The following is a 23965-nucleotide window of genomic DNA, read 5'->3' on the forward strand; positions in this document are numbered from 1 at the left end:
ACATCATCCAATGAAGCCCAGCACACATCTGTTGGAAGCAGCACCCTGATGCCTATTGGAGGGTTCAGGATTGTACTTTTAGTAGTAGAATGTGGATCTTGTTTAGGCTCCAAGTTTAGCCTGGAATAGCTTTGTGATGACTCTTCAGGGTTTCTCAAACACCTCAGATGAAAGGAGATTCGGTCACTAAAAACAAACGGTTTTTAAGTTCTTAGGTCTACTGGAGGAACTGAACTCTTTCACTTTTAAATATTCAGATGTTACCTATCTCAGGTCAGAGACCTCTTATGCAAATGTCTTTAATAAAATAAGACTCTTGTTAAAAACAGCAAATACAGAATTTGCAATGTAGCCAAAGGTCTCAGCATTAGCCCGACAATGTTGCCCTGATGTTTTTCTATCTCCTTTCTGCTGGATGATAAAATTACTTTGTTTGCATGTTCAAGTCTTGTAATTTTAATAGGCTTCTAATGTAATTAGCAAGTTTATGCTACATTATGTAAATGTGCTAAGGGGGAAAAAAAAGCAAGCCATGTAACAGTAGTTTCCTTATCAGGATGTCAAAAACGGAAATGACTTTGGAATATGATTTACTTGTCTCTTGATCTTGGCAGGGAAATATGGCACCTGACACCTTGGCCTAGCACAAATAATTCAGACAGCTTTGGAAATGTAGACAAATAGATTAGAGGGCTGCTTCTTATATCACATACTGATTTATTTATCAGAATGATTCCAATGTGTATTCTTGAGATTATATCCTAGAACTGTTTTTCTATTAATTCTTTGTTTGTAGAGGCTGTGATTTTTTTAAAGAAAATTCTTGGAAAAATAACAACTTGTATGTCAAAGTACCTAGTTATCTGAGTGACTGCTTGTTTCTAATTGTTTCTGCCCATCTAATACAATCCAGCAGAGTGGATATGCTACAGCAGACATGTCAAACTTACAACAGTTTATTTAATGACCATTTAAGGTTACAACATCACTGAAAAAAGTGACTAATGGCCATTTTTCACACTTATGACCATTTCAGCATCCCCAGGGTCACTTGATCAAAATTCAGACGCCTGGCAAAGGACTCATATTTATGACCTTTGCAGTGTCCTGGGATCAAGTGACCACTTTTTATGACCTTCTGACAAGCAAAGTCAATGGGGAAGCCAGATTCACTTAACAATTTTGCTATTAACAATTGCAGTGGTTCATTTGACAACTGTGGTGAGAAAGGTCGTAAAATGGGGCAAAACTCACTTAACAAATTGTCTCGCTTAGCAACATACATTTTGAACTCAGTTGTGGTCGTATGTCAAGGACTACCTATACAACATTATTATTAACCTGTAATTCCTACATCACCTTCTCCCAGATTTTCCCACAGGTTTTTCCCCCCTGAAAACATGATAATAAGGGAAAGCAAAACAGGACTATATATTTTTGACACTGGATCTGAAATGTATGCAAGGTGGGGGGAGATCTGTATACAGAAGATGAATCAAATGTCAGATATGTCTTTTGTTTTTCTGATTGCTTACCAGAGTTCCCGTTGCATAATAATTTCTTGCTCTGCAGCTCAGCTTTTTCCCACTGAAGGATATTGAGTTCTATGTTTAACATTTGCATATTATTTGTTTGACAAATAATGCCTCTGTGAAGCCAGAATTATCATATTTTGGACACATTATGCAAAGACCCAGTTCCCTTGAAAAGTCCGTAAAGTTTTGAAAGGTAGAAGGAAAGAGAACAAAATGATGACCAGCAGCAAGGTGGATCACCTCAATTATAGCATATTGGGTGCATTATTGAAAGACCTGAAGAATGAGGCTGGAGCCAGATCATGTTGTAGAACACGGGTGTCAAACTTGGGCTAACAGTTTGACACCCCTGCTGTAAAAGATCTATATGATTGCTACAAGTTGACACTGAACTGATGGCACATAATCAATCAATCAATCAATATCAATCTGTGCTGCCTCGTTCACTCACGCACGTAACTATGGTCTAATGAGTTTATTAGTATTCTCCAGCAAATCCCTTAATCAAAAAGACAGAACTGTCCCAATCAAGTTCAGTCATGAGAAAACCAAGGTTAGTCCACAGAGCAATGACCCAATAGTCCACAAGGCACTTGAAAGTTGCTCAAACAAAATAACTTCACCAGACAAACTGAAATCCACCAGGCAAAACTTAAATTTACACATGAGATCTCATAGGGCAAGAGAAGTTCAGAGCCTCCAAGGCATGATTCAGTTCCAACCACACAGCTAGAAAACAAACATGTTGTTCCCAGCAACACTTCCATCTGTCTCCTGTGATAAATAGCCAGCTTCCAGTACAGCCCATCAAGATGGGAATGGCCCTCTCCTCTTGAGTAGTTGGGCTGTTCTGCTCTGCTCCTGCCTTTTCTCAACCCTACATGTTCTTGGATCAGGTGGAGAATGCAGTTCCTCCTCCTCTTCACTGACCATCTGTCATTGCAAGCTTTCCCCAGCTGGAGCTTCAGTCAAATCCCTTCCGGCTGGCTGTTCAGAGCCATCAGTCAACTCAGTTGACTGGAATTGACTGATCCTCCCCTGAGTTGCCATCTGAGGAGGTATCTGGGGAATCATTCCAGGGAGACATCACTCACTCACTCACTCACTCAATCAATCAACAGTATATTTGACACTGATGTGATCCTTGGACTGCTAAGGCTAGAGGACTGTGTGACTTCTTAACTGGTAATGTGTGTATGTATGTATAAATGTTCTATATTCTATGTATATGCATATTTCTTGGTGGACTTTTATGTATGGTGATTGAAATGCTCTTTTTTGGGGGGGGAATAACTAGATAGCAGAAGAAGAAATGGCTAATTATTAAGGCTAGCAATTCTTGATTGCGAAATTCAGATGATGGGATGACCACTAGATGGCAACAGAAAGACAGAGAATTCTGTAGTCCTTTGCTGTCACCTAATGGATATCTGAATTTTTGCACCCTAGATCTGATAGCCACCTGGTACTGAGAGTAGCATCTTAAGAACTATACGGACCTGACGTGTGCTTTGATTAAGTATCTTGAAACTGGTCTGACATCTGGGCTAATTTTCATATGATTCACCTGCTACCCATTATTTAGTTATTTTTTAAATATTTAATCTGTTATAATATAATTATCAAGAACAGGTTTGGTTAGTGGTTAAGATACCAAAAAGAAGGTAATGGAAAAACACTTCCCAATCTCCCATGGCTGTCCAATAGGAAACAACAGTACTGATGGAAGAGAATATTTGTAAATTAGGGCTGGACCTTGGGGTCTTTAGTGTTCTCTGAGCTTGGTGGTTTTCTTGCAAGCATTTCACCACCAAACTAGTGCAGTGCAGTGATGATGTATAGGTGCACTGATAATATTACCTAATTTGGTAATGAAACATCTGCAAGGAAACAACCAAGCTCAGAGGGAACCAAGAACCACACAGGAAACAGTAGTTGAGTTATATGGGGAGAATAAATGAAGATCAATCCACAAAACATATTTGAATGAAATGTGGCTGAACTGAGAAAAAGTTGTGGTTGGATAGAATGGGATTCTTGAAACATGAGTTATGATATTTAAATAATCTAGATGTGATTAAGGCAAAGACAGAAATGTATGGACAGATATAGAAAGATATAGTGAAGATTATTGGAGTATTATTATTTATTATTTATTAAATTTGTATACCGCCCTTCTCCCGAGTAATGCTAGCCAAGTTTCCATTTTTTAAAATCGCAGGCCTTAATTCCTCTTGCTTTACTACCTCTTATTCTCCTCCTGCGCTTTGCTTTGTTTACCTTGGAAGAGGCCAATGTGATAGCCTTGTGTCTATCTATGTTGGAGGAAGATTGAGCAAACGCTTTCTTTTTCCTTTCATCCTTGAGGGGAGAAAGGCCAGCAGATGGTGCTGCTGTACTGCGTTATTTGGTTCCCTTCCTCCCTCCCTGATATACCTTGGCAATTGTTTGGGGACACTTTGCCACGATCAATACAAACCTCTCAGCTGAGTTTATATAAATAGTGTTCAGTGTTTATTGTTTACATTTAAAATACTGTGTTCTATTGAGTTCAGCATTTTGCTTCTCACTCAGGTTTGGTAGAAGTTGAAATAATAACAGCCTGTCTCATTGGCAAGTTTGGCCGACCCTGTTATTGTTGTACCTTTTCCATACATTTTATTTCACTGTATGTTTTCTCTTTCTTCCTCCTGGGCTGATATCACACAGAAGCCTTTTTCTGTTCTGAAGTGTCCTGTCTTTTTCCCTGCGGTATAAAAGGTAAAGGTAAAGGTTCCCCCGCACATGCGTGCTAGTCGTTTCCAACTCTAGGGGCCGGTGCTCATCTCCGTTTCAAAGCCGAAGAGCCAGCGCTTGTCCGAGGACATCTCCGTGGTCATGTGGCCAGCATGACTAGACACCAAGGGCACATGAAACACTGTTGCCTTCCCACCATAGTGGTTCCTATTTTTTTACTTGCATTTTTATGTGCTTTCGAACTGCTAGGTTGGCAGAAGCTGGGACGAGTTACAGGCCCTCACTCTGTTACGCGGCACTCGGGATTCGACCTGCCAAACTGCCAACCATCTGATTGACAAGCTCAGAGTCCTAACCCACTGAGCCACCACGTCCCATTCCCTGCGGCATAGGCTACAAGAAAGTTCTGCTTCTTAGCTTATTATTCAAATGCTACACTCAAAAAAAAAATTTTAAAAAAATTAAACAGCTTAGAATAAAAAAAAACAAAACCACACAGTGAAATAAAATATGGTCTTGAATGAGAACAATAAAACAATAAAAAGAAGTCAGCCAGCAGAAATCTGGAAGGCAGAATTCTGTCAAAGATGTAATAAAAACAGCAGGTTGCTGATGGATAGCTAACCCAAGTTTTCAAAAGTTTTTGTATTCCATTAATGTAATATAACAGAGGAACTTTGGTTCTGGACAGCTTAAAACTGTAATGCGGTGCAACCACTTAGTCAATCAGATGGAGAGCAGACAATTCTTGATCAGGAACTGAGGCTTGGAGACAGGTAGTTTGACGAGGTGGGGAGGGAGGAGACAGAGGAAAGGAAGGAGAAAGGGAAGAAGGAGGGGGGAGAGAGAGAGAACTCAGTGTTACATATTATGGTTAATCTTCCCTTTGATAAATATATATCAATATGATGAATCTTCAGATACAGTTAAACCTACAATACAGTGGAAACTAACTGAACAGAAAAACAAGTACAATGGATGGGAATCAGGCAAAAATTAGCTGGGTCTTAAAGTGGGAAAAGGAAGAAAACAAACTATAAAAAAAAACAGCTGTAAGAGGAAATGGCTAGCCAGGAAAGGCATACGGAATTGAAAAACAGGAAAGAACCTATTGTTCTAAAAGGGGGACATAAATATCCACAGAGTTCAAATAACCATTTAAATGTCTAATTTTTCTTACTATTACTGCATATGTGAATATGATTTAATATATTAGCAGGTAATGTGTAAGAAGCGGATGGAAAGAGTATAACTACATAGTACCTCAGCCAACAGGGAAAGAGGAGGGATGTGGCGATCGGGACAGGGCTGTATAAAGAAGGGAATATTTTGGGTTAGAACTTTGAAGAGAACCAAGCTTTGAAAGCTTTTCTTCCACTTATTGCAATAAACAAAACAAAAGGCCTTCACTGTGTGTTGGCTGGTTATTGGTCAGGCGAGCTTGCATCTGGTCATGAAGGAAAGTAGTCAGGAGCACATAACACCCTTCAAATAATAAATATTCCGCCAGCATCACAGGATCAAATGGCATCACTAAAGTATGTGGGCTTGTGAATATCTGGCCAGGTAGAGCCTCAAACTCTTCTTAAGTTGGAATTTTGTCAGGGTGTTTTATGCTGGAGAGATTTCTAGTTTCGTGACCTGCTTTCCAAGATGTGGTTTCTGTTTTAGGGATATGACAGATGTGAGTGGGCATATCACTGTGTAATTTGCTTGAGTTGTTGGCATAATGATGGCAGGGGAATCACACTGAAACAGGGCTAATTTCCCCTTTGTTCCTTAAAAATTGAAGCAGCTGGGCTCACTCAAAATATTGAACTAATAAGGAAATCTGTATCCAAAGGGGCATATCACAGTCATAGTACATATAACATTTTGTGTAGGCCACAAGTAAGCCAGAAAATAACTGCCTAATAACTGGGACTATGGTGCTGATTTGGCACTTGCAGCCTCTCTATATGGAAGGGACTTATCAGCCTTTAATCTGATGCCTTGCAGACATTTCAGAGCAGTGATAGTGAACCTATGACATGCGTGTCAAAAATGACATGCATGAAGTTTTGGGTGACACACCAGCATTCACTAACAACTGAAAACTATTCTCAAAATGATGCCCAGTTCTTGCACAATTTTTGGAGGCTGCGGAGACCACGTAAGAATGGGTATGATTTCACATGGCCTCCTGAGTCTCTGAAAATTGCACAAGAATGGGGTGTGCTTTCACGTGGTTTTCAGAGGCTGTGGGAAAACATTCTCCAAAGCTACTTCAAGAACCAAGGCCTCATGTGACCTGGACTTGGCTTTAAGTTGGTTGCAGAGGGGACTGTCAATAGAAAGAAAACACCACCTGAAGGTAAAAAAGATGTTGAGAGTCTAGAAAGCATGCAGAGAAGAGCAACAAAGATGATTAGGGGGCTGGAGGCTAAAACATATGAAGAATAGTTGTAGGAATTGGGTATATCTAGTCTAATGAAAAGAAGGACTAGGGTGACATGATGGCAGTATTCCAATGTTTGAGGGGCTGACACAAAGGAGGGTTAACCTATTTCCCAAAGCACCAGAGGGCAAGACAAAAAAAACAATGGATGGAAACTAATCAAGGAGAGAAACAACCTGGAATTAAGGAAAAACTTCCTAACAGTGAGAACAATTAACCAGTGGAACGACTTGCCTCCAGAAGCTGTGATTGCTCCAACACTGGAGGCTTTTAAGAAGAGACTGGAGAGTCACTTGTCCGAGATGGTATAGGAATAGGTTATCCTGCTTGAGCAGGGGGCTGGACTAGAAGATTCCAGGGTCTCTTCCAGGTCTATACTATTCTAAATAAGAGATTCTCAAAGGAAGCCACTTAAGACCTGTAGTTCATTACATCATAAAGCAAAGTGAGTCATCCAGATATAGCAAGAATATGAGACCTGTCAGACCTGCCATCCAACTGCACCAACCCTGATTAGCTAGATGCCAGGCTGTCATAAGAAACAGGGGGAGTGAGCTGCAGGATGGGATAAAGGTGTGGGGGAGGATAGAGGAAAGGAAAACAATTTTTTTTTTGCCACGGGCTACTCCAAGGTGGGATGGAATGGAATGCAACACTCTCAAGCCTCTGCACAGGGGACTGTTAACAAAATAATTACTTTGAATACTGTGGTCACTTGTCAGGAATGTTATAGGGTTTCCTGCTTGAGCAGGTTGGACTAGAAGACCTCTAAGGTCCCTTCCAACTCTGTTATTCTGTTATCTTGAGATAGAGAATTGTTTCCCTTTTGTTCTCTGTATGTGTAACACCTCAGCAGAGTGAAGTTAGGTACTTTCCAAATTTTTGACAAGCTGAGCCCAAAGGTTTGCCATCACTGCTTTACACTACAATCCCAGTCTTAATACGGGTTAAGAATAACAGTTGTAATTGAGGATATCAGGAAATCAAGGTATAGAAAATTGGTTTGGACAAAATGCAAATGTCTATGTACATGCAACATGATTTAAAGCAGGATAAGAATCCAGATAGGTCTTTATTTCCTACTCAACCTGGAGACAGCTAGTTAACTTATGGGCACTGCTAAGCTTTCATTCTGCTTTGCTCTCAGTCTGGACCTATGGCTTCTACACTTCTGCCCTTTGAGAAGTACAGAGAGCTGAAATACCAGGTCTTCAGAGTCCTTCTCCTGACATTGAGTTGAATGGGCTGTAAAGTGGCCAGAAATTATTCGAGCATCTCTTTAATAAAATAGTCATTCTATAGGCTTGAACACTTTCCAGCTCTCCTGGGAGATTCTAGTAAAACCTTTACTGCAGAGAAGAAATGGGAGCTATTGAGTTTTATGAGCAGGGATGATGGAATGGATGCATCCACATATCTGCTTTGTTCGTTATATTTGTCTCTGGATGGTCCTTGTTTCCCACAGACCCCAGGATTCAAAAAAAAAAAAAAAGATTGCTGCTAATCAGTGGATATGATCCCAGTCAAGGCGAAGCAAAGTAAGTGTTATAGTAAGAAATTTTACAGAACACAAACATTGTAGATTCTGATACATTTAGGTTTGTTCCTCATGGATGTCATAAAGTGTTTCCCAGCAGTCACAGAGCCAGGAAAAAGTTAAATCACCATATTGAAGTTAAATCACCATATGCTACTTGGATAAGCAGTGAAATACTTTGAACCAACAAGAAAAGAAATTCTGTTGTCATGATTCGACTTCCAGTTAAATCAATACACTTTCTATCTGTGCTGGCAATTCATACCTTACACTATATGCTCTAACCCCACTTGCTAAGAACTGATCAGGAGGTACACCTTTATTGCTGCGTTCAGACCTCCTTGATATTATCTGTTCCTGTGTTTCTGAGACTTCTCTCATTACCTCAGGTCTATCCTCTTCTATTCCTACTATTTCTGACCTGCTATTCTGTTCTTCTTTCATTGGGCTTTGTGTAGTCTCTCCTTCCTGATAACTAGAGCTACGTATTGGCATGAACACCTCGGTGTTAGCATGCACCCTGTCCCAATTGTTTTGTTCGGCAAAGCTAGAAGACCTTGAAACCACAACCTTCTTTGTTACATTACATAAACTGGTTAGCTGTGAAATCAATACCTCGACACCTCCATTGCTGAATGATTTGCTTTCTGCATAATGTAAAGTGTGGAAGTCATCCCAATAAGTCTTGAATGGTCAAAGGCTCAAACATCTGAATGGAAGCCACCTCTGATTTTGCTCTGTGGTGCAGCATAATACCCACCCCTCTTTTAAATATTAAAGTGAGAAATATTACTAGGGTATGCCGTATATTTGTCACAGAATGATCCTTCTCTGTGGTAATGCTCTGATTTTGGAATATCCTCCAAAGCATTTTGGAGTTCTTGACTTGGCAGGTTGCAACTGAATCCAACCCCCTCTTCATTACATTAGTCTAAGGGTCCCTGGGACATTCAGCCACTGCCCATAATTTTCCTAGATAATTTGTTTTGCTGTTGAACTGCTAGTGTATGGAAGCATTTTATTTATTTATTTATTTATTTATTTATTTATTTATTTATTTATTTATTTATTTATTTATTTATTTATTTATTTATTTATATCCTGCTTTTATTATTTTTACAAATAACTCAAGGTGGCGAATATATCCAGCATACCTTCCTCCATCTGTTGTCCCCCAACAATGTCCCTGTGAGGTGAATTGGGTTGAGAGAGAGTGACTGGTCCAAGGTCACCCTGCTGGCTTTTGTGGCTAAGGTGGGAACTCATAGTCTCTCACTTTCTAGCCTGGTGTCTTAGCCACTGGATCAAATCGGGTCATTTAACTAAAATATGCCATGTTGCAACCTGACTTCCTTGTTCTGTGATCCAAGGGGGTAGAGGACAAATTGTGGCCTTCTCCTTCAGAGACTTGCAGGGTGCTCTTTTACTTTCCTTCTGTTATCTTTTCCCATGCTAGAAAATTCTTTCCCTGCAGAATTAATAATATCCACATTGACAATATTCTTTTAGTCAGCAAGTTCAATGTACTGCTGCGTCCAGGGATACCAGTGTAGAAGTTTTGAAGAGTAAAATAAAATCTATATCAATGTTAATTTGTTATTTTTTATTAGCTGATTTTATAGTATTTCTGTCATTTAAGTTTTATAGTGATATCACATTTTAAAAATGAATATATACTACTATGGTAGTGTATTGCCTTTGGCAAGGAATGAACAGAAGAGAAAATGTAAAAATACATAAATAAAGTAAAGTAGAAAGTAAATCTGCATAGGATAGCAGGGCTCAAAAATTAGAGATGCAAATGTGTGAATTTTTTGTCACTCATTTCTAATATATATACAGACACACAACCTTTTGAATAAGCATTCACAATAGCTCAGATTTTGTTTCTGGGGAGGAAAATAAATAAAATAAAATATCCATTTTTCCATTCTGAAATTTATTTACGGATTTTTAAGTTTGCTTTAATTTTAAGACTAAGAGATTTACAAATTGGTCTTCATCATCTTTTAACCATAGTAAGATATGCAATTTTTCAAATTTTCTAAGTACTTAGAAATAGCTTTTTTTTTTAAAGAGAAGAAGAATATATTTAAAATTTAACTACCTCTTTCAAACCCAGCTATATACATGTTTTAAACAAACTAATCTAAAACCTAGGTGAAATGTTAATATATACTGCCAAAGTATGCTATACCATACCCTAAATAACAAAGAAACAAAGAAATAAATATAGAAAATTATTGGCATTGAATCTCCCAGAATGCCTAGCCAGGATTTCCAGGAGTTTGAATCCTAAATATATCTGGAAAGAAACAAGTGGGGAAAAGCTGAGAAATTTATTGTTCTACACTTTACAGCTCCTCAACCTGAACTAATTTTTTCCCCTACAACCTTTCTGAGCCAGATTTCAAAATTATGCATCATAAGGCAAGTGCACAAAGGGTAAATATGGTATAACATAAACAATATACAGACTTTTAAAAAGGTCTCCTTCATTTGCACCAAAAATAAATTCTAGAACTTGTTTATGAAACTACAACAAGGTATACCCAGAGGCACTTTGCTATTCTGTTATATAGCTATTTGTAATGGAAGAGAAAACCATAGATAACATTCCTTAAAGATTTTTTTCCTGAAATCTTCAGCATTTGTCCTCACAGAATAAGCTTTGTCCCGATTGATGAATCCTCCATCAAAATGATAGGTGTTAACTCACACCAACATTATCTAAATGATCTGATTGAAAATGATTCTGCAATTTGCTTTATTAAAAAATAAAGCTCAAGGGGAAAAGTAGGTAGCTCAGGAAAAGAAAAATAGTAGAATAGAATAGAATAGAATAGAATAGAATAGAATAGAATAGAATAGAATAGAATAGAATAGAATAGAATATTTATTTATTTATTTGTTTTATATACCGCCCTTCTCCCGGAGGACTCAGGGCGGTGTACAGAGCAAAGTAAGCATACAATAAAGCAACAATAAAACAAATAAAACCCAAATCCATCAGGCCAGGCCGGCTTGTTGGAATAGATAAGTTTTTAGCTCACGCCGGAAGGAGCGAAGGTCGGGGGTCATCCGGATTTCGGCTGGTAAGCGGTTCCAGAGGATTGGCGCACCCACCGAGAATGCTCTCCCCCTGGGGGTCACCAGCCAACATTCTCTGACCGGTGGCACCCTGAGGAGGCCCTCTCTGTGGGAGCGCACAGGTCGGAGGGGTGTTGACGCTGGCAGCAGGTGCTCCCGTAGGTAATCCGGACCCAAGCCATGTAGGGCTTTGTATGTCATCACTAGCACCTTGAATTTCACCCGGAAGGCAACTGGAAGCCAGTGCAGCTCATGGAGCAGAGGTGTAATATGGGAGTATCGGGAAACCCCCAAAAGCATTCGTGCAGCTGCACTCTGCACCAGCTGAAGCTTCCGAGTGGTTCTCAAGGGCAGCCCCATGTAAAGAGCGTTGCAGTAGTCAAGACGAGAGGTCACAAGTGCATGGGTGACTGTACGCAAGGCATCCAGGTCCAGATAGGGTCACAGCTGGCGCACCAGACGAACCTGAGCAAAGGCCCCTCTAGTCACAGCTCCTATGTGATCTTCTAAGGAGAGCTGTGAATCTAAGAGGACACCCAGGTTGCGAGCCTTATCTACGGGGGGTAATAACTCGCCCCCGATATTAAGAGATGGAATACTCTGAATATCCTGACATGCCGGTATGTACAGCCATTCAGTCTTGTCCGGGTTGAGTTGAAGCCTGTTCCTCCCCATCCATTCCCGGACCGCTTCCAGGCAATGGGACATCACGTCGAGGGCATCATTGATGTGGTTTGGGGTCGAGATGAAGAGCTGGGTGTCATCAGCATACTGATGATAACCCACTCCAAAACCACGAATGATCTCACCCAGCGGTTTCATGTAGATGTTGAACAGGAGAGGCGAGAGGACTGACCCCTGAGGAACTCCACAAATGAGAGACCTTGGGGTCGACCTCTGCTCCCCTGCCAACACCGACTGCGAGCGTCCCAGGAGATAGGAGGAGAACCACCGAAGAACTGTGCCTCCCACTCCCAATCCCCTGAGACGCCGCAGCAGGATACCATGGTAGATGGTATCGAAAGCCGCCGAGAGGTCTAATAGGACTAGGACAGAGGAATATCCCCTGTCCCGGGCCCTCCAGAGATCATTCACCAGAGCGACCAATGCCGTCTCCGTGCTGTAACTGGGCCTGAAACCCGATTGGCACGGGTCTAGATAATCCGCTTCATCCAGGACCAGAGGGAGCTGATGCGCCACCACACTCTCAACAACCTTTGCAAGAAAGCGAAGGTTGGAGACCGGACGAAAGTTATTTAACACAGCTGGGTCCAAGGTGGGTTTCTTGAGGAGAGGTCTCACCACCGCCTCCTTCAAGGCGGCGGGGAAATTGCCCTCACTCAAAGAAGCAGATATAACCGCCCGGAACCAGCCTCGTGTCCCCTCCCGAGCTGCATAAACCAGCCAGGAAGGGCACGGGTCCAATAAACATGTGGTGGAGCTCAATCTCCTCATAATCCTGTCCACTTCCTTCGGAGTCACAGGATCAAACTCCTCCCAGATGACATTGACAAGACCGCCCGTGTCCTGTTCGTCAGACTCTGCCCAGTTGGAGTCCAGGCCGGTCCGAATCCGAGCGATATTATCCAACAGATATTGACCAAATTCCTCAGCACGACCCTGCAAGGGCTCCTCCCTCACCTCCTGATTGAGAAGGGAGCGGGTCACCCTAAACAGGGCGGCTGGGCGATTATCTGCGGACGCGATGAGGGCGGAGAAGTAATTAGATCTCGCCGCTCTTATCGCTGCGAGATAAGACCTAATATGGGTTCTTAGTCGCAACCGGTCGGATTCGGATTTACTGGATCTCCAACGGCTCTCTAGGCCCCGTCTCCGATGCTTCATCTCCCGGAGCTCCGCAGAGAACCATGGGGCTCGCTGGGATCTGCGCCGGCTCAGGGGCCGCAAGGGTACAACTCGGTCAAGTGCCTCCGTGGCCGCCCTTTCCCAGGCTTCCACTAAGGCATCCGCCGAGTTGTGAGCAGGGGAGGCAGGTGGGGCCCCAAGCGCTGCCTGGAACCTGTCAGGATCCATTAAGCACCTGGGGCGGTACCATCTAGTTGGCTCCGTACACCCACGGCGGGGGGTGGCAAAATGGAAGACCAGCCATAGGAGGTGATGATCGGTCCATGACAGGGGCATAACAGTTGGAGAGCCCCCTCCAAGATCATCAAACCACCGTCCAGATAAGAAAACCAAGTCAAGGGTGTGGCCTCCCTCATGGGTCGGTCCAAGAATTATTTGCGTCAGGTCCATGGCCATCATGGAAGCCATGAACTCCCGAGCTAACTCAGATGATCCTCCTAGGGATGGTAGATTGAAGTCGCCCAAAACTATATTGTCCTCCGAGAGGACATCGAGTAGCTCAGGCAGGGCTGCCGCTGCGCGACTAGGCGAAAGGTACACCAGCAGCAAGCCCAACTGCGCTCCAGGACCACATCTCAAAAAGAGAGACTCACACCCGACTATCTGAGGAACGGTGGTCTCCCGCGGACATAGGGTCTCCCTAATAATTACCGAATTATAGAATAGAATAGAATAGAATCTGGAAGGGACCTTGGAGGTCTTCTAGTCCAGCCTCCTGCTCAAGCAGAAGAACCTATACCATCTCAGACAAGTGACTGTCTAGCCTCTTCTTAAAAATCTCTAATGATGGAGTGCCCATGATTTCTGGGGGCAAGTTATTCCACTGTTAATTATCCTCACTGTCAGGAAGTTTCTCCTTAATTCTAGGTTGCTTCTTTCTTTATCAGTTTCCAATGATTGCTTCTTTTCCTGCCCTCTGGTGCTTTGGTGAATAACGTGACTCCCTCTTCTTTGTGGCAGCCCCTCAAATACTGGAATACTACCATCATGTCTACCCTATTTCTTCTTTTCTTTAGACTAGCCAAACCCAAATCCTGCACCCATTCTTTCTACGTTTTAGTCTCCAGGCCTTTGATCATCTTAGTTGCTCTTCTCTGTTTTTCCCCCCAAACTCTCAACATTTTTTTGTGATATGGTGACCAAAATTGGCTACAGTATTCCAGGTGTGGTCTTATTAGGGTTTTATAAAGTGGTACTAATACCTCGTGTGATCTTGATTCTGCACCTCTGTTTATACAACCCAGGATTGTATTAGCTTTTTTGGCTGCTGCTGCACACTGCTGGTTCATGATTAAGTGATCGTCCACTAGGACTCCAAGGTCCCTCTCACAGTTACTGTTTTTAAGCCAGGTCTTGCCCAATCTGTACTTGTACCTTTGATTTTTTCTACCTAAATGTAAAAATTTGCTTTTCTCCACATTGAAACTCATTTTGTTGGATAGGGCCCATTGTTCAAGTTTGTCAAGATCTTTTTGGATCCTGAGTTTGTCTCCTGGGGTGTTGGCTATTCCTGCCAGTTTGGTGTCATCTGCAAATTTGATGAGTTCCCTTTCAATTCCCTCATCTAAGTCATTGATGATGATATCGAAGAGTACTGGGCCTAAGACGGAACCTTGTGGTATCCCACTGCTTACTTCTCTCCATGTGGATGTAGTACCATTGAATAATTTAAAAGTTTATTAAGTTTTGTCCACCGGTTTGAAGGGAATGCAGGCGCTAATGGGGGAGTTGTGGCTCCCCTGCATTTCTGCAAAAGCCCCATCAGGGTAACTCTTCGGCCCTTTTTGGACCCCCCAGTGATGCCAAACTGGATGTGGAGGACGAGAACCGTCCTCCAAGCGTCCATAACAGCAGCATTGGCAAACCAGAAGCATAGAAGCTATTTGAGCACAAGACAGTGGAAACAAGTTTTTTTTAAAAAAATATTTATTTATTTATTTATTTATTTATTTATTTATTTATTTATTTATTTATTTATGGGACTTATATGCCGCCCTATCTCCCGAAGTACTCAGGGTGGCTAACAACAATAAAACACAATAATACAAATGTTAAAAAAGGTTGGTAGAATGCATGCAAGTGCATTCTGATGCTTTTTCCTTCTGTATAAGTACAGTGTGTGTGTATTTATATGAATGATCTCACAAAGTAGCTATTAAAGATGTTAAGACTGGAATAGCTGCAAACAGTAGGTATGGTGGGTCATCTGTTAGGAAACATCCACTTGTCTTTTCTGTGGCTATAAAGGGAATGGCCTCACAGTGAGGAGGTAGGGGCTGCTTCTCTCCATATAGTTTGAAGAGCTTTGTTCTCTGCAAAGGGAGCAGACAAGGAAGAAGGAAGTTGCTAAATCATATGAAATGAGGAGTCCTTGGTGCTCTCTGAGCTTGGTGTTTTCTTGCAGATGTTTCATTACCCCAACTAGATAACGTCATTAATACCAATCAGGACCCCTCATTTCAACCCTAAGCTACAAGTATTCTCCTTTATAGAGTCCTTGGTGGTCTTTGAACTTGGTTGTTTGCCTGCAGACATTTCATTAACCAGCCAGGTAACATCAGCAGTGCACTGATTGGTTAAGGCTTCCATGTCTAGTCGTGTCTGACTCTAGGGCATATTGCTTATCTCTGCTTCTTGGCTGAAGGAGATAGCATTGTCTGAATACAGTTTCTGTGGTCATGTGGCCAGCATGCATATATGTCAAAGATGGATGGAGTGCAATTACCTCCCCCTCGAAGTGGTACCTATTAATCTACTCACATTTGCATGCCATTCAAACTGCTAGGTGGGTAGGAGCTAGGGCAAGCAACGGGAACTCATCTGGTTGCACAGTACTCAGGTCTTGAACCCAGACTGTCAGCTTACAGCTGACAAGCTGAGCAACTTTGAACTGTTGAGCCATCAGGGGAACACCAAATAATCAGAATGTCATATGAGATCAGATTTTTTTTTTATTTTTTTTTATTTTAATTCCATTTATATCCCGCCCTTCTCCGAAGACTCAGGGCAGCTTACAAGCTTAGCAGTAGCCTTCATTCTATGTATATGCCTGCTTATTAGGGCTTTCATACACCCCCCCCCCCAAGCGGCATTATTACAAAGTCAGCTTAATTGCCCCCAACAATCTGGGTCCTCATTTTACCTACCTCGGAAGGATGGAAGGCTGAGTCAACCTTGAGCCTGGTGGGATGCGAACCTGCACTAATTGCAGGCAGCTGGTGTTACTTAAGGAGGCATTAGCCCACTGCTCCACCAAGGCTCTTTTAATGGAAAATTCCATTGCTTCTCTATTTTTAATGGACCTATTTGACTTTGTAGTTTCAGATTTCTGCAGGCTTGAGGCCAGATGGACACCAGGCCCTACTCCATGGAATGATTTTGAATCCCTGCAGACAGAGAACTGAAATGGAAACCCTGTCACTAATCCTTAGATAAGTGGACCAGTACTGGGCCGTGGCATGCCACCAACCAGTCCGCACAAACAAGGAAAACCCCATCCACAGGATGCAGGCAGCACACAAACCACGCCCCCTTTGGTCCGTGGAAAAACATCTCTCCACGTAACCAGTCCCTGGTGCCCAAAAGGTTGGGGACTTCAGATTTAGATGATTTTCCCCCCTTCCCACTCCCTATGTGAATGCTGAAAATGGACAGATGTATGGGATATATTCTCAATGCTATTAAACAGGACAATCTCTTTACAATGACTTTTTAGAAATCTCACATTTGCAGCACTTCCTCTGAAAAAGCCAAGGCTGGGTAAATATTCATGGCATTTCCAGATATATACCTGTGCTACAGCATATGAGACGCACTGTATGGATGATAATCAGCACCCAGAGACCTGTTAGCAGTTAATATAGCACTTGTAGAAGAGATGCAACTTGTAACATGTATGACAAAGTAGAAGGGTATTAGCTACTCTACATCACTAAAACTGGGTACCTCATTTTTCCCAACAATTCTGCTGTTTCTACTTAAAAAAATAGAGAGAGGAGAGTTTTAAACCAGAAATGCAATCATACCAGATTCCTCTATTGCTCTGATGAGCACCAAGCAATCAGTTCAGGTGGTTCTCAACATACTTTTAGCAACCATACAAATTACAATGAAAAAAGTGACTTACAACTGGTCCTCACACTTGGGACTGTTGCCGCATCCGCATGATCATATGATCAAAATTCATGTTTGGCGTGGCATGGCGTGGGTGTTTGGCTACTGGCATGCGTTTACAATGGTTTTGGAGTCCCAGTGACCTTTGTGACCTGTGTGACCTTTCCAGATGGCTTCCAACAACCACAGGCAATAGGAGAAGGCGAGTCTGCTTAGTGACTGTGTGATTCAGTTAGCATCTGCGGCACAAAAGATTGTAAAATTAAGTGAGTGTGGAACTCACTTAACTCCCTTGCTTAGTAACATAAATTCTGGTCCTAATTATGGTTGCAGGTTGAGGAACACCTGTTTGCAAGAAAGGTTGTAAATAAGGAAGTGAACAATCTCAGGTTTTTCGGTAGAAGTGCAACTACTTGGCTATAGCAATAGCATTTAGCAATAGCACTTAGAGTAGAATTATATAGCGCTACATAGAACTTTATAGCCCTCTCTAAGCAGTTTACAGAGTCAGCATATTGCCCCCAACAATCTGGATCCTCAGTTTACTCACCTTGGAAGGGCAGAAACTTGAGCTGGTGAGTCAACCTTGAGCTGGTGAGAACTGAACTGCTGAACTGCCGGCAGTCAGAAATAGCTTGCAGTATTGCATTCTAACCACTGCACCACCAAGTTTGTAGAGATTCAAACTTATGGTCAAATATAAATGAAGACTGCCCCTTTACTTTCAGACTCTAAAACAAGAGATTTTGACTAATAAGACCACTATCCTGCAATCAGATTTTTAATAAGTATGTTCTGCAGAATGTCAGTGTCCAATTTAGATATTCCACAACATCTAATAAAAAAAGCATTTCTTTTGAGCATTTTGGATCCATTCAGTTTCAGTTGCCAAATAAATATACTATCCACATGTAAGAGGAGACGTTGGCAGATAAATTCTCAAACATTACATTAAAACAGCATAAAGTAAAAAAAAGCATGTTGTTGTTGTTAGCTGCGAAGTCGTGTCCGACCCATCGCAACCCTATGGACAACGTTCCTCCAGGCCTTCCTGTCCTCTACCATCTTCTGGAGTCCATTTAAGCTCACGCCTACTGCTTCAGTGACTCCATCCAGCCACCTCATTCTCTGTCGTCCCCTTCATCTATATAAAAAAAGCATAACGAGACATAATAAAATATGAGTTATAAATGGAAAAGTATTGAAGTTCTTAATTTCCAGCACTTATAACAATCAAAATCAAACATTTAAACAGAGTGAACATTTCACTGAATCTTACTTTAATAAATCTCTCTCTACATATTAATGAAATATCCATAATATACAGGCTCATACATCCTGTTAAGATTCCTAATTTATGTATTAAATGAAAGGAAATAAAGAGTTTTATTAAAACATGTTCTATTTCCATATTCCTTTGATTTTAATTTCCCTTTAAAAGAAATAAGTTCTTCATTAGAAAAAAATGGGTATTCCATGGTCTTGAAAAATTAAAATTAAAAAAAATCACTGTCCTTGAGTATGTACCTACATGTAAGAGGCATTAAGTTCCATGGGACTTGGTTTTGAGTAGATATGAATAAGATTGCATTGTTAGGCCATTATTATTTTGTTAATGCATGCAACTGCTGTCCTGTAAATTGTTTTTGGTATTCTTATTTAATTGAATGAAAATGCTTTCAAAATCAGTTTTCAGAAAAGATAAATACAGGTAGCTCTCGACTTACAACAGTTCATTTAATGACTGTTCAGAATTACAACAGCATTGAAAAAACTGACTTATGATCGTTTTTCACAGTTCCAACCTTTGTAGCACCCCAATGATCATGTGATCAAAATTCAGATGCTTGGCAACTGGTTCATACTTATGACCATTGCAGTGTCCTGGGGTCATGTGATCAGCTTTTGTAAACTTCTGACAAGCAAAGTCAATGGGGAAGCCAGATTCACTTAACAACCATGTTACTAATTTATCAACTGCAACTATTCACTTAGCAATGGTGGCAATGTCATAAAATGAGGCAGAATTCACTTAACAAATGTCTCGCTTAACAACAGAAATTTTGGCATCAGGGGCTTCCTGTTTGCCACACAGCCGCTATGGATGGCTGGGAGACTTGCTCTCTCTCCCCTGTCCAGTTTCGCATCACTGGGGGCTCCTGAAAATGGCCAAAAGCCATCCCAAAGAGGTGACCAGCAAGGTGGGGTGCTCGCTGGATTGCAGGAAAGCCACAACTCTCCCGTTAGATCTGGCAATCCCTCCAAACCGGCAGATGAAAGGACCAGCCATTATGGCTTGTCCCTAGGCTGTGAACAGCCGAAGTCACATTTTCCACCAGGCAACTTTTAAAGCAGCGTGGAAGAGACTGAGTGAGATCTACCTCTTTTATACCCTAATTATTTTCTGTACCTCCTTAAGCTTGGTGGAGCAGTGGGCTAATGCCTCCTTAAGTAACACCAGCTGCCTGCAATTATTGCAGGTTCGCATCCCACCAGGCTCAAGGTTGACTCAGCCTTCCATCCTTCCGAGGTAGGTAAAATGAGGACCCAGATTGTTGGGGGTAATAAGCTGACTTTGTAATAATGCCGCTTGGGGGGCGGGGCGAAAGCCCTAATAAGCAGGCATATACATAGAATGAAGGCTATTGCTAAGCACATTTGATTTGTGCTTAGATTGTAAGCCACCCTGAGTCTTCGGAGAAGGGTGGGATATAAATGGGATTAAAAAAAATTGTCTAAAAGATTGTATGTTAAAAAAATTAGAATATGTGTAAACTAAAAACTATGGATATATGTAAGAAAGTTATTTTCTATGTGATTGATAGGATAAAACTTGTCTTTAAATTTACAAATAGACAGTATTTATTTTTTTATTTATTTATTTTAATTCCATTTATATCCCGCCCTTCTCCGAAGACTCAGGGCGGCTTACAAGCTTAGCAGTAGCCTTCATTCTATGTATATATGCCTGCTTATTAGGGCTTTCACACACACCCCAAGCGGCATTATTACAAAGTCAGCTTAATTGCCCCCAACAATCTGGGTCCTCATTTTACCTACCTCGGAAGGATGGAAGGCTGAGTCAACCTTGAGCCTGGTGGGATGCCAACCTGCACTAATTGCAGGCAGCTGGTGTTATTTAAGGAGGCATTAGCCCACTGCTCCACCAAGGATATATGAAAGAAAAAGAGGAAATGTTTATGGTAGCAATCTGAAATCTGTACTAATGATATGTGTATGTAATTGAATTATTACTACTCAGCCACCATGTTGCTTTTCAAATATGTGAATGTAATATTAAAAAATCAATAAAATTTGTAAAAAAAAGAAATTTTGGCCTCAGTTGTGGTCATAAGTTGAGGATTATCTGTATTTCAGTACAAATTCATCTTAGTTTTGCTCATATCAGTTACAAGGTGCTTGTGAAGGGTGTACAAATATTCTGTCTTTGATCAAGCAATAAATGTTATGGTTAGAACAGAACAGAACAGAATAGAATAGAGCTGGAAGGGACCTTGGAGGTCTTCTAGTCCAACCCCCTGCTCAGGTAGGAAACCCTATACCATTTCAGACAAGTGGCTGGCCAGTCTCTTCTTAAAAACTTCCAGTGTTGGAGTATGCACCACTTCTGGAGGCAGGTTGTTCCACTGGTTAATTGTTCTAACTGTCAGGAAGTTTCTCCTGAGTTCTAGGTTGCTTCTCTCCTTGACTAGTTTCCATCCGTTGCTTCTTGTCCTGCTTTCAGGTGCTTTGGAGAATAGCTTGACTCCCTCTTCTTTGTGGCAGCCCCTGAGATATTGGAACACTGCTATCATGTCCCCCCTCATACTTCTCTTCATTAAACTAGACATACCCAATTCCAGAAACCATTCCTTATATGTTCCTTATATGTGATCACCATTTCCAGGCAGCTTTCAACAAGCAAAGTCAAGTCGAGAAGCTGGATCTGCTTAAAAACCACATGATTCATTTAACAACTGTGGCAAAAAAGGTCATAACACCAGGCACAATTCAATTAACAACTCCCTTGCTTAGCAGTGGAAATCCTGGTCCCAATTGTGGTTGTAAGGCAAGGACTATGTTTATAGCCTTTGTCTCTGGAAAGTAATCTTACTTCCACAGCTACTAGAGCCTTGGAGATTCTGGAGAATTTCAGTACCTACCTCTACACATGTGACTTTTACATACATGGAAGTGGCATGAGCATGTTCACTCTGTCCCCATTAAACTGCACTCTCTCTCTATCAAATAAAAGTCTTCTATATTGGTGGAAGCTTTCCATGTCATGCAGAAACAACATTTAAACCGGGACTTCATATGAGGCTATCTTTTCCTTGTGTGATAAGCCACCTTGCAATTCACAGGCCAGCATTGCATAATGTTAATATCAATACTGCTAACACTGGAGGTTCTTGCTTTGACAAACGATGAAGAAGCAGCTATTTTATATTTCTACTTGTGAATCACTTTTAGAGTTAGAGTTAGATGAAGATGGGAGGGGGAAGGAAGAATATGTATGGGGGATTAGTTAGACATAATAACATAGCAGCAGAGCACTTTCAAGGTTGTATGTAATAAGAGGTGATAAGAATTGGCGGGTTAAGCTAAGGAGGGAAAATTTACCTTTCAAACTAATTGGGGAATGTGATTTATGATGGTTAACTAAAGGAGGGAACTATGCTTTAATATTACTGTGCTCAGGGAAGACGAATCCAGATTTTGACTTTAACCAAGTATTGCTGATGTTATGTAGCTCTATTAAAGACTTTCAAGGTAAACAATGCCTCAGAGTTCTTTGAAGAGTTCATCCGTTGGAAGCTTGACAGTTAACATGGCTTCCAACTTTGGTTAATTAATCCAAATATTGCCCAGCTCTCCACTTCTATGTGTATATGTTTGTACTGAGGATGATCTGAACACAGAGAGTCCTTGACCTACAACAGTTTGTTTGTTGTTGTTAGTTGCGAAGTCATGTCCAACCCAGCGTGACCCCATGGACAACGTTCCTCCAGGCCTTCCTGTCCTCTACCATCTTCTGGAGTTTATTTAGGCTCACGCCTAGTGCTTCAGTGACTCCATCCAGCCACCTTATTCTTTGTCGTCCCCTTCTTCTCTTGCCCTCAACCTTTCACAGCATTAGGCTCTTCTCCAGTGAGTCCTTCCATCTCATTAGGTGGTCAAAGTATTTGAGTTTCAACTTCAGGATCTGGCTTCTAAAGAGCAGTCAGGGTTGATCTCCTCTAGGAGTGACCAATTGATCACCTTGCAGTCCAAGGGACTCGTAGGAGTCTTCTCCAGCACCACAGTTCAAAGGGCTCAATTCTTTGGCGCTCAACCTTTCTTATGGTCCAACTTTCACTGCCATACATTGCAACTGGGAAGACCATGGCCTTGACCATACACACTTTTGTTGGCAGGGTGATGTCTCTGCTTTTTAGTGTGCTGTCTAGATTTGCCATGGTTTTCCTCCCCAGGAGCAAGCGTCTTTTAATTTCTTGGCTGCAATCCCCATCTGTGATGATCTTGGAGCCCAGGAAAATAAAATCTTTCACTACTTCCATTTCTTCCCCATCTATTTGCCAGGAATTGAGGGGTCAGATGCCATGATCTTTCTAAATGTTTAGTTTCAACCCAAGTTTTACACTCTCCTTCTTCACTCGCAACAACAGGCTCTTTAGTTCCTCTTCACTTTCTGCCATACAGTTTGTTTAGTGTCCCTTCAAAGTTACAACGGCACTGAAAAAGGTGACTTACAACCGGTTTTAACAGTTATGACCTTTGCAGCGTCCCCATGATCATGTGATCAAAATTCAGATCCCTTGGCAACTGGTTCATATTTATGACCATTGCTGTCTCCCCAGCTCACGTGATCCCCTTTTGTGACTTTCTGACAAGCAAAGTCCATGGGGGAAAGACTCACTTAACAACCAGGCTACTAACTGATCAACTGCAGTGATTCACTTGAGAACTGTGGCAAGAAAAGTCGTAAAATGGGGCAAAACTCAAAATGTCTCACTTAACAAAAAAATTTGGGCTTCATTGTGGTCGTAAGTTGAGGACTACCTGCATAATGTCCAATTTTTTATTGTTCTTATTAATGCTTACTGTTTTTTTAATATTTTCACAGGACGCCAGGAAGTCAGAGCCAAAAGAAAGTTTATTTACTTCACATTGGAATTATTTTAACCTCTCCAAGATTAGTTTCCTTCTCCCTCTCATTTGAAACTACAGCACTGATAACTTACTAAATGAGCTATTTTTGCACTTTGCTGTTAGGGACTCACTAACAAGTGATCAGGGCCATAAAAATGCTTGAAAGTCAAGAAATCTATCTTGTGTTTGTGGCCAATGATGAATATTTGACCTTGCAACTTAATCTTACTAACAATATTGGTAAGAATTTCACCATGCTCCATGGCATTTATTCATTTCAAATTCCATTAGCTAACTGATATATGCAGTAGATTGCAGCAGATAAATTGAATTTGATGAAATGACTGCAATAGTTTTTAAGTTCTCCTTGAGAGAGACTATGAAGTAGTGTCCCACAGTCACCTTCCTAACAGAATGAATCCCATCTGGAGAAGGATAGCTTGCTTGCCAAACTATGTCATCTTTGTTCTCATCTCAGAGCTGGGATGATCCTGGCCT

Source organism: Vipera berus (genome assembly GCF_964194415.1).
Source record: "Vipera berus genome assembly, chromosome: 1".
Lineage (NCBI taxonomy): Eukaryota > Metazoa > Chordata > Lepidosauria > Squamata > Viperidae > Vipera > Vipera berus.